General features: G+C 34.8%; 1 protein-coding gene across 1 annotated transcript in view; it reads left to right on the top strand.

Moving 5' to 3' along the window:
• The first annotated feature begins 244 nt into the window (after positions 1 to 244).
• Positions 245 to 10,851, top strand: part of mub (poly(rC)-binding protein mub) — a 347,807-nt gene continuing 337,200 nt past the window's right edge. The window contains exon 1 of the mRNA XM_076373032.1: positions 245 to 894. The gene's annotated coding sequence lies outside the window, so the exon portion shown is untranslated. The remainder of the gene's footprint in view (positions 895 to 10,851) is intronic.

The raw sequence follows: 10,851 nt of genomic DNA, 5'->3' as shown, positions 1-10,851 counted from the left end.
GATCGACGCCGCAGAGAAAGGTCTATTAATGTCATTCGATGGCCCCAGTTGGCCGAGAGATGGCGATCTCGATTTGTCCTGTGCCCCCTCGCGATTGGCCGGCGATTTTTCTGGCACTGAATCTAAAATCATTCTCTCTCTTCCTGCTCTCAGCACTCCCCCCCTCCCCCTTTGCCCCCTGCTCCACCTCCTCCTTGGTTCGGGCCAGGCGTCGAGCAACACCGCCCCGAACTGTATTGTATTCGCATCGCGCGGTTTGCTCCTTCCTCGCCGCGTATCTCCGCGCTCTTCCGTTTTCGTTTAGCTCCCTGTACGGTGTATTCTATAGTTAGCCATCGGGGAACGTCCACTCCGTTCTCCAATTCCTCGTTTTCTTTTCCCCATCCGGTCGCGCCGCGTTTCCCTTCCTCCGCGAGCCAAGGAGGTCTTCTCACCCGCTCTCGCCGCCACGCTCGTTTGCATCCCCGTGCTTTCTGATCCCCGGCCAGCTTCCAAACGCCTGTCCAAAACCGCTCTCCAAAGGTCTCCGTTCGACGTAAACTCGCGAAACGATCGTTTTTTCGATTCGATTCGGAACCGGTTGCCGGGAAAGTGATACTTTCGCCTTTCGGCTGCCATCATTTGGTCTAACGGTGCTGATCTTTTCGGCCGCTGGTCCCGTTTCCAGGGAACGCGTTCGCATAGCTCCGTGTTAACGGAGGTCTTCTCGTGGTGACAGTGTCGCGTTAGAGTGAACCGCAGGAAGTGATACCGAACGGGGTTCCGGTGTAACGACCGTCCACCCGTCGCGCCACGCCAGAGGAAAACGGCCAAGACTACGGGCTTCTGCCTTCGCGCTTGTTGACCGAGTGTCTTCAAGCTGGAGCTGGCAAAGAGGGCTTTCGGCCTGAGGGGGTGAGTACTACTTCTTCCTCCCCGTTTCGCGCTGCCCGCCTCGCCTTTTGTCCTCCTTTCCATCCATCGACCTTCCTTCGGCCTTCTCGTGTTTTCTATTTCGCCACTTGTCCTGGCCAACTCTGGGACTACGCTCCTTTGCGCTTCTGCATCTCGCTACTTATTAATACTGAAACTACCAGACGGGTCAAAGTTACCAATTCCTGATGACTTCTTTTTGCAATTATTAAAAACATAATAAATGTTTCTCTGAGAAATTATTAGAGAAATTGACTCAGCACCACGAAACTGAATTGGAAATCGATTGAAGTCTCAACAGGTGTACTCTGTGAGTTTCTATAGGGGAATTTCGAAAACTCAATTTAACTGCTCGGTAGTTTTAGTGTTAACTCTTCGCGGACGGGGATCTTTTAACCCTTTGCAATTGGAGCTTTTTCTCACTGATATTATCAGCAAATCGAAACAGGTTTAATCTGTTAACTGTGGAATTAAGTTTGAAAAATCTTTCAAAACATCAAAAAATTATGTGGGTACTCGTCAAACGCAGGACGAATGCTCCTACGGTATATTTTAATGAGAAGTCAACGTAAAACAAAGAAGAATTAAAAAGAATTAAATATTACACCTTTATCTGAAAAAATAAAGAATTCATCGTTGAAAGAATTAGTATAATTTCAAGCTTTGAGGTGAGACGTATACTCGTCAAATGCAGTTAACTGGTTAATAGAAAGAATATATTAATATATAAATAAATGATGAAAAGAAAAGTCAGGGATGTATTTTATTGTCTTTAGCGATTATAGATATAAACGTTATAATATGTTCAGTGACAAAATTTTACAGTTTGTAAGATACAAATGGAATTAAGTGGATTTAATTAGAACTTGTATTTTATTAATTGTTTATGATTTTGAAATTCTGAAAATATATAAAGCTATATTCTACTAATAATTAATGTATCGTTTCATTTAGTTTATAATTGAAATTATATCATTTTTAGCGATTTTTAATGTATAATAAAATTAATTACAAGAAGAAGAAACATGAAAAAATTGAAAGATGGGAACAGTAAACTAAAATGACAGTGGGAAAGAGAAAAATAGTAGTAGCAGTCAGAGAAATGTAAGAAATAGTAACCAAGCGAAGAACTTACACAATGGACCCTTAAAATTACGTTAAACTGAACATTTTAAGAGCCCTTACTATGGTCACAAATGTTTTATGCATTCTACCTTGGAAGACAATGGAAAATTTCAGAAGTATATGGCTATTATATACGGAATCATAACGAAATTATTGTTCAGTTAACAAGAAAGTAGATCTACATGAAAACATAGATCAGTGAATGCAATGAAACTTTAACGAAGAAAATGTCTCCTATAAAGAAAACTTCGAAAGTTTGTTCAATAAACGCGTATTAGTATGTGGAAAATGTAGAAACAGTAATTTATGAACTGATACGTTAACCAATTCTCATGCAGTAGCACGTGCAGGCGACAAAGTTTCAAACACAATCATCTCGGAAACGGAATCGCTTCTGAAAAAACTTTATTCTTTATCTCTCATCCAATTTTTCACGTGAAACCCTCCCATTTTCGATTACACTTCGATCGCGAAGGTGCCATGTATAAATAATGCTTTCCGTCGGTGTGATGTCAGTTTCGTTTCAGTTAACGTGGCGGAAATATAATGGAATTTCTCATTCTCGCAATGTCACGAGGATTATTTTAACGGTAAAAAGGAAGAATTTTTGCTTTACCAGTAAATGAAATATTGTTTCGTGATATTTAATTTACAGTTACGAAACAATATTTAAAGAACGTGCACGTTAATCAATTCGGGAATTATGTGTTGCTAATTATTGCGTGAAATTGTTGTTTTCAATTAGTATTAGTATTAGTAATATTGAAAGGTACAGTTTATTTCCAATAGTTCCAAACATTCTCAATTATCGAGTATTAAATAAAAATTATAATTATCCAACAAAAAAGGAAAAAATTGTTTTGCCAATAAGATCAACTATTAACGTGGCTCAAAACTCTTGAATTAAATGTAGGTACTATGACAAAAATTATTTAGAGATAGGAAATAAAATACTAAATCAAATACAACGAATCTTCAAATCACACAGCAACAGAAACAAGTTAATTGGATTTCTCAAAACACTGAACCTGTGGAAAGAAGTCCAACAATTACAAGAGCATGTCGCTAATGATCGAAAAGTCGATGCGACGTTAACACTTAACAGACGGGTCGAATCTACCCTGTCTTTCCCAGTTTCCGGGTATATTTGGGGTATATTTATTTACCTATATTTTAGGTATATTTAAAACGTAAATCTACATGGCACGTCCATTAAGTGTTAAATGACACTTTTGCATACACAATGGTCCCATAGGACCGGAGCTTAGAAATGACTCAAAAACAATTATAATTCATACGACAACTGACGTCGAATAAAACTCTTCAATAGCAAATAACTAATAATTGTTCCTTTTCACCTTTACTACAAAAGAATAAGTGATACACAAAACGCTGATGTTTCTCGTGGCAGTCAAAGTGATAACGAAAGAAGAAAAAAACATCTAAAATATATCTCCCAAATCCTCCCAGATTCGATTATTAATCCCATAATTAATGCGATAATTAACACGAAAAGCTTCCAAGTGTCCGGAATAAGGGTAGCGCTAAAAATGCAGAGCGACGTAATTCAAGGGCATAAAGGGTGGAAGTTCCGGCATCAGATTTGAAGACCCTCCGTTTTGATTAAGGGTTTCCCGGGTTTATAAAGAGCGAGTCAACGGAACCGTCGTAACATTCCCATAGACCTAATAATTTGAGCCGGGCCGGTGCTCGAGGATCCCGGGTTTTTTCAACGGGACCCCGCCCCTTTTACTCGACGTCTAAATAAGAGGATAAAACTGTGACGGTATCTCGAATAAGGTAAAAAGCGCGACTAGCGACGGCTTAAAGTATCGTCTTCGCCGACGTAGGTGTCAAAAGAAGAAGGGACTTAGGCCTGCGCCGCTTGTTGACCGAGTATCTTGAAGGCGCTGCCTGCCGAGAAGCCCTTTCGTCCCGCAAATACTTCTTCCTGCTTCCTCTCCTTCCGACTGTTCGCCTCTTATCGCCGTCTATCCACTTTGATTTCTTACGTCCCGTAAATTCCCGTAACCATTCCGCAATATTTATCGTTCCTCTTAGTTCTCTCGATTGCAGTGCGTTCCTCCGACAGCGATTCTCGACGGTGACCGGACGAGGACGCGATAATCGCCCCCTTAAGCCGTTGCCCTTTGTCCTTCCATCGATAGACGTTTGTTTAGCGTTTTAAGGGAGACGATAGAAAGTCGAAGAGAGATAGTTAACCCTTAACCTCTCGCCTTATGATTTCTTTGCGAACTCTGAACGATTTGACTATTTTGTCATTAACACTAAAATTAACAGGTCAAATGACTCATTCCTGATTTCTCTTTTTTGAAATTATTAAAAAGATAACAAATGTTTTTCTGAGAAATTATTAAAGAAATTATTTAGCAATGCGAAAACTGAATTATAAGTTAATTAAAGGCTCAATGGAAGAACTCTTGAAGTTTCTATAGAACAGTGCTCCGCAACCTTTCATCTTCCACGGCACAACAACGTTTTTTCGATAATTCCGCGGCACACCACAAGTAAAAGCTTGCAAATACGTAAATTACAATAATACGTATATATTTTTATTAAATAAAATAGCTCTATGTATGTAGATATTTACTTTTATTTAAGTTTTATATAAAGCAGTTTGAATTGTACACCAACACAAGAACAAAAATATATAGTTTTAGATTACATATAAACAAACTTCCTCTTTAAATTTAAATACAAAGTTTGTTGTTTGGTATTTACTTACGCCTATTTAATCAAAGTTAATTTAAACACAATAACTAATTTCTTAATGAGATACCTGAGCTTGTTTTGACTCTATATTAGAAAGTGCTACCCGAAGTTCATGGTCAAGATTCTTTAAATACGATCGTTTGTCATTTTTCATTAGAACCAATGTCGAAAAACTTTGTTCGCATAAATATGTCGTAGAAAAAGGGAACAAAATTGCAATGGCCTTGTCAGAAATTTGAGGAAATTCTTTTTTCACTAAAATCCAGAAATTAGCTATGACATTTCACTAAAGTTGAGTTTCAGCGTCCCATCGTTTCTCAATTCTATAAATTCCTCTCGAATTTGAAGGGAAAGTGCTTCTGTTGAATTTTCGGCATCGACTAGAAAAGGATTTCTTACCCAATTATATTCACTCTGTATTAATTGTGAAAAATATACAAAACATACGTAAATATTGTTGAGTCAGATCCAGAATTAGTTGTTTGTTTTTAATCATGGACTTGTATATCCTTTGGAACATTTCTATCGATCCTTTTTGTAGCTCTTTCTGCCAAAGTTCGAGTTTATTCTTAAACTCCATTAACTTGTCGGAAGACGTCAGATAATTTTCGCTTCAACCTTGCATTTTTTATTCAGTTCATTCAGGTACTCAAAGATATCAGCCATACACGCAAGTTTTATCTTCAAAAAGTTGGTGTAGTTCGGTCATATTTTGTTTTAACAAAAGCTCACGAACCTCATTGCGAACAAACAATCTAGCCAAAACTTTGCCTCGGGATAGCCAACATACCTTAGGGTAAAATAATAGGGATTCATAATTCCATTTCTGCACAGATTAGTTTAAAAATTTGAGAATTTAGAGCTGTTGATTTAATAATGTTTATAATAGTAATGCATCGATTCATCGACTGCAATAGCCGTAGGCAAATTTTTGATCATCATTGCTTCGCGACGTATGCAACAGTGTGTAATTTCTATATTAGGATTTTGCTGTTTTACGCACGAAATAAAACCTTTTTTATTACCCATCACTGCCACAGCACCATCCGTGCAAATACAAGTACAATTACTCCAAGGAATATCATAAGTTTAGAAAAAATCATCAGTTACTTGGAAAACTTCCTCGCCGATAGTTTGCTCTGGAAGCTCCTTGCAAAATAAATAGTATTCTTTTATGGTGCCCTCCTTAACGAAACGTACAATTGCTATCAGTTGTACTTGGTTTTTAACACGTTCGCTACCAGCACTTATTTCGGTGACGGTCTGTTCAATTATATTTTCTTCAATCCAATAAATCTTCCAAACAAAATATTAGATAAATGAAACTGAAACGAGTCATTGAGTTCCTAAATATAATGTCGTAGTATATAATTTCTAACAATAATATCTACAGGATTAATTTAATTTTCATTATGTACAATATAGCATTACGGCCGTCACAAATATGTGATGCTGGTAGTGAACGTGTTAATGTCTGTTGACTCATCAATCTCAAGTGTAAACTTCTGAGCCGTTTTCAGTGTTGCAATTAGTATTCCTAAAATATCGCTCCACATTTCTTTAATACGTTTTTTAACAGTATCAGCTGACAACGGAACTTTTTTCACTTCATTAACTTCTCTAGACTCAAGCATGGATTTAACAATTTCTATGCACGCTGGTTTAACGAGAGTATCACCTATAGTGTGTGGTTTTCTTCTGACGTGCAATTAATCCTGCAACATGGTAACTACTTTCTAAGGCTTTATCAGAAACTGTGACTGACGATAACAGTGATTGACTTTGTTTTCGCCTTTGATCTAATAACCTAAGAAAAAATGATTTATCCTTCTTACCGTAACTGCGATGGTTTGAATTTAGATGACGAAGCAGTTTACTGGGTACCATTGATTCGTTAAATAGCATTTCTAAAATATATAAAATATATATATATATATATATATATATATATATATATATATATATATATATATATATATATATATATATATATATATATATAGAATTTTCTTTTTTTCCATAAATTATTATTGACAAAGTTGTATCGATCACAGTTGAAAAATCATAAGGTAAGGGGTTAAAATGTATCTTCTTTATCAATTAGCGTAGAAACTCTAGCTAACAATGTTTTAATCTAGTCAGAGTTATTCATTGATTTCTTTGAGGCACAGTTCATTGTTAAATATTTTTATACCCCTGGAATCCATATGGGTAGTTAAGGGTTAACCTTTGTATGATTACAACGTGAAAACTTTGATGTAGATATTATAGTAAATATATGTGTAAATATAAACACTTTGTGCGGTGAAGATTGTCCATGGAATCTTTTAATGAATTCTTCTTTTAAATATTCAAAGAAATGAAAATTTTATCATGGTTTGAATTGACTGTTCGTTGTCGGTGATTTAACTCTGCTGAAGTCTGCAGTTTATTCACGCTTTTGAAATATTATTGAAAGTGTAGGCACGCGTACACTAGAGACAACTTTCTTGTACTTTTCTTGAATTCTTAAGTAAGATTGAGCGAACTTAATGGGGAAAGAGAAAAACTTTATTGAGTTGAGAAAGACTCGAAGAACGCTGTGGGATTAAGAAATTACCATACACCTGGGAACGATAAAAGTAGGGTTGTTTGAGAATAGTTTGCATAGAGTAAATTATCTTCTGATGAGGTATCATTATCACTGTTTGAAATTACATGTTTGTAATAATAATACCTGGGATTTTCATTAATAGGTTTTTAAAAATGGCGGAAATTAAACGGTATGCGTAAAACATATGAAAAGTAAAGTGTTTATAAAGAAACGTTAGAAAATAATTTAGGAGATGTATATTTGAATTTGAGAACCAATTTTTGGGAAATATCAGGGAAAGATTGAAATGGAATTAACTAATTAAATATAAAAGATATTAAACCAATTTACATGAAATAAATAGAATTATTTGCTCATTAACTTCTTGCACTACAATTATTTTCCAATTTTCTTCTCGGATAATTCTGATTTAATTTTTCTGATTTTAAAAATTGCTTATACTTATTAGAAATTTAAATTGTTATTAACAGAATGATTATTTACAAAAATGTATAACGTCAAAATACTATTATTTAATTTAGAAATAGTATTATCACTCTAGAAGTGATATATTCCAAAAGGTTAAAGTGTAATTTTAATTTATCCTTTATTTAACTTCGCAATATGAACTTGTGTTGTACATTTACATGAAGATATGTCCTTTCAAGCTTACCCAGAGTTTTGTTTTTCCTCAAAGTACTTGCAAATTGTCCCCGAGGATTGTCAATTTGCAACTAAATTTCTTTTATCTGAATACTGTTCTGAATCCTTTGCTCGTGAGAAAATATGCAAAGGGCGCGTGAATCACGAACAATCTTGAGGTGTGACAAAAAAATCTTTATGGACATTGAAGAACTTTTAATATTTTCACCCTTTCTACTATAATTATTCTTCAACACATTTGCATATTTTTCATTAATGTATGTTTCTACAAATTTAAGGTACTACTTAATATGGTTTTCATACTTAAAATAAAAATTAATTGTATAATATTTATTACTCGAATCTATTTTTAAAAAGATCAATTTTTACAAAAGAATATTATTTAAAGTAGTTTCATTCGTAATTTTCGTAACAGTGAAGGGTAAAGGAAATTAATGTTATTATATAATTTAATACTTTCATTTTTTATATGATTATTTAATGATACATGATTAGTAATATATGACTATTATCATTTATTTCACTTAAAAAAAATATTAATGATACTAATAGTATATACAATATGCTAACTCACACAGGGTATGCCACAATATACAAGAGTAACGATACACAACAAACTAAACTATTTATAACAAACTGCTTCACGAATAAGTTCCAGCACTGCCGTTACATTTAAATAAAAATGTCCCATTATCAACAATATCCAGATTTAATCATTGTATACGATACTAAGACCTAACTAAAATCACAAATCAATATTAAATGTGAAGCTCATCAAACCAATATAAATGTTAATAAGACAAACATTAATTATTGGCGTTCATTAATTACAAAACATATTTTATATTTCTCCCGCTTCAAAATTTACTGGTCACCCTGTACAGAATGCCGGAGATTCAAGGTTTCCCATGGAAGAAACAGTCGTGGCGGGGAAGAATGTATCGTTTTAACCTAACCACCGAGACGAATCTTGACGATGAAGAATCGTCGGAACACCCCGTGCTTTCGTTCGCGGTGACAGTCAGCACCGCGTTTTGGCAATTCACTCCGGCAAGTGAATAACGTTCTTGGCAATGCAACGCAAAGCCACGTCGGGCCGATTTGATTGGTCTCTCCTAAACGTATGTGCGTACATGCACCTCGGTGACCTGTTTCTGACGTCTGTTTCACGTGGTATTGTCGACGCCGTTTAAGCGAAAATGCGCTCGCTATGCTTAAAGCAACGGCGGGGCGAGGAACGAGCGTCTAGCGAGCCCCAACACCCTCCTCGAGACCTTCGTTCGCAAATTGTTTATGTAATGTTACGAAATTCCCACGAATATTTTGTGCCATCGCACAGGGAGTCGGAAAGCCTGTTTTCGGGGCAAAATTCCATAAGTTGAAAGATGTAAGTGGTACAAACAAATGTTTCAGACAAAATTTGTATTGGATTGTATAGGACAGTTGTATAGAACGAAGCATAGGTAGATGCAACGTTTCGAAAGCTTTGTCGAGGTCTCTCCGTTATGAAAAAGCATCTGGCATTAGTAATACTATGAGTTGCTCCGAAAGTTTCGGGAAAGTATAAGAAATGTCACAAATTAGTTTGAAATAATGGTTTTGTTGTTTTTGAAAATATTCTACTTTGATATTAATATATTTTCCATTGTCTTGTGTTAGCAATATTTAAGGTTAACCATGTGTAGCTTTATGAAAATAATAAATAACTGAATAGCAAAACTTTTTCAGCGAGCTAGGTATTTTGAAAAATTGTTACTATTATTATTTTTACTGATTTCATTATTATTAAATTATTATTTTTAATTTGTGTATTGTTTTTATTAAACTGTTGTTATAAAATATTAAAAAATAATAATTTGTTATTATTACAAATTATTATTATTTTTTGAAACTGTAAACTTAATCTTGAACCTTATTTTGTTAAATTGTGATGTAGAACTTTGTCAATTGTCTTGTAAAATTGTAATACAAATTTTTTATTTTATAATACACTAATGGAAAACAAACAAACAACAATTGGATTGGTGATTCATTACTGATGTTCTCAAAGATAAGGTCAATGGTGGTCATAATTCTTTTATCAGGTATTGCTGTGTTAATTTTACAAAATAATCAATGAAGCAGTGTAATAAAATTTTAGGAGGTAGTGTATGAAATGTTGTATTGCAGTTTTACAAGACAATTGACAAAGTTGTACATCATAAGTTTGAATTTCTAACATTGTTTTCATTTCTATCGAAAGTAGAAAGAATGTCTGCGGCCTTTTCTTATTCTAATATACTTTTCTATGCATTGTAATCCAAGATTAAGATCAAGACGAGGAGGGGAAGCTTCTGAAATACCTCTCCTGGGAATCATGTCTGAAATTCCTGGGAGGCAGTCTGTGTTCCAACATTGAATCATTTGTTCCTCGTGAACTTTAATTTCCACTTACGGTTCAAGTGGAAATTAAGACTGACTGAAGTTACGCTCATCGTATCGGGAAAATTCCATTATAATTAAAATAATTGCTTATAAATATTTATGAGCGAAGGAATCCATGGTGGATCACAATTCCGCAGTGGAATAAATCAAGAATAACGAACTTCGCTCTTTCGAAATATATACGAGTTGGAAGCAACGAATAATAAATATTGAATGTAGACTATCCATGGACAATGAATAATTCAATGTCGAGTATCTCGAATAACAAATAATCGGAGCGAGACATCAAGTGGTTGCGTAGCTTGCGAGAAGATTTTTTCAATAAAATAAACTACGATGTAAGGTACTTATAATGGTTCAGACGAAATTAAGACTACTATAATGTATATTAAAAATGGGGTTTTAATGTTATCGTGAAAATC

Source organism: Nomia melanderi, chromosome 13 (genome assembly GCF_051020985.1).
Source record: "Nomia melanderi isolate GNS246 chromosome 13, iyNomMela1, whole genome shotgun sequence".
In the NCBI taxonomy this organism is placed as follows: Eukaryota; Metazoa; Arthropoda; class Insecta; order Hymenoptera; family Halictidae; genus Nomia; species Nomia melanderi.
The sequence above is the reverse complement of the archived record's forward strand: the minus strand, read 5'-3'. Positions and strand labels throughout refer to the sequence as shown.